This window comes from Sinocyclocheilus grahami, unplaced genomic scaffold, assembly GCF_001515645.1.
Source record: "Sinocyclocheilus grahami isolate Dianchi unplaced genomic scaffold, SAMN03320097.WGS_v1.1 scaffold411.1, whole genome shotgun sequence".
Classification (NCBI taxonomy): Eukaryota; Metazoa; Chordata; class Actinopteri; order Cypriniformes; family Cyprinidae; genus Sinocyclocheilus; species Sinocyclocheilus grahami.
This window is the reverse complement of record NW_015505590.1, coordinates 412,915-414,441: the sequence shown is the minus strand read 5'-3', so window position 1 is coordinate 414,441 and position 1,527 is coordinate 412,915. Positions and strand designations below refer to the sequence as shown.

Here is a 1,527-nt window from a genome sequence, read left to right as displayed (position 1 = left end):
AGTACACTTACAAGTATACTACTAGTACACTGACATTTGTATACTTACTACATAAAGTATACTTGAACTTTACTTAAGTATACTTACTAAAATAAACTTGAAGTATACTACTTTTTGGTAAGGGTCTTGCTTATGGGATCTGCATCGTGGTACAGTGATGGGTTCAGATCCCAAATAGCATGTGAATTCTGATATATATATATATATATATATATATATATATACACACCATGGTTCTGTCATATTCATGTACAATGCCGTACTGAAGCAATAAAGCATCGTACCAAGACAAGTAAGTCATCGTATTAATGACACACACGAAGTCCAATAACCCATGGTTAATGTTTAACGACAGTCAGCAGTTTTACTGTAGTAACTGCCGTATTTAAGAAGAAAATATAAACTTATTATTGTGATTCCTTCTTTGTTGTTGTATTCTGTACTAGTTAATTTACTTTCGAAACAAAACAATGCATTTATTAGACGATTCATCGCGATTTTTAGCCACCTTTCACAATAGCTACTAAACGTAAACTTTTTCATTTTATAATATCAAAATATCTATTTTATTAAAGCAAAATGCACAAACATAACCCTATCTTATCCGTTTAAAGTGTCAGAATGTGTAGTCACGCTAGCAGAAAGCAGCAGCAGTGTATGTGTAAACATTAGCTTGCGAGTTAGCTACACAGCTAAACACGAATAACACCGAAAATAAAGATGCATAGATTAAACACATGTCCTGTTATTTAATAAATAAACAATATAACCTACCCTTTCTGTTTTGGTTTGGTTTTCCGTGAAGTCCCAGACTCAGCAGAGTTCACACTCAGAGTTCTTCAGTGTGTGAGAAGTGCTTTCGGTTTACTTTTATTATGACTCTTATTCAGCACAATGCGTTCCTTTAAAATACATGATGGAACATAAACAATAAATAAACAGAAAGCGTGATATACAAATACAGACACTGACAAGTATATCCATCTGTTTGGAAAAAGTTGCATGTTTTGCGCATTCAACTAATAGCCAATATTTTATTATAATATCCCTAATTAATTGAACAGATAATACCCAGGTGCTATACCTTACATGAAATGTAGAGGGGGTTTTTTCTTAACATAATAGGCTACATTATTTTCACAATACTCCCATTGAATAGACTGAAGGAGACCAAATGGATGTTTTTTATCACAAGATACCCTTACGAAAAAGAAGTTTATTCAAGTGTGCTATTAGTATACTTCTTTTAAACTAAAAAATAGGAAAGTATACTTTTGTCTACTTTTTCTGTACTTCTCAGAAATGGGCTTTATGCACTTCTCAGAAATATACTTAAAATGTTAAGTATACTTGACTTAAGAAAAAGTCTAAATATATATTTTAGCTATAATTGTGCTCCTAGAATCTGTGTTTTCATTGTTATACTGTAGGGGGCGCTAGTACACATCTTCTGTACAGAATTTCCAAAAAACACAAGTGAAGAAGAAACCGAAACAACAGATGCTTCCACATGTAATCTAACACGAT

The 1,527-nt window shown here is 32.3% G+C and overlaps 1 protein-coding gene across 1 annotated transcript in view; it reads right to left on the bottom strand.

The window, feature by feature from the left end:
* LOC107551006 (nuclear factor 7, ovary-like) overlaps window positions 1-972 on the bottom strand; it is a 14,463-nt gene extending 13,491 nt beyond the window's left edge. Inside the window, exon 1 of the mRNA XM_016232483.1 lies at window positions 775-972. The gene's annotated coding sequence lies outside the window, so the exon portion shown is untranslated. The remainder of the gene's footprint in view (window positions 1-774) is intronic.
* Between the last annotated feature and the right edge of the window lie 555 nt (window positions 973-1,527).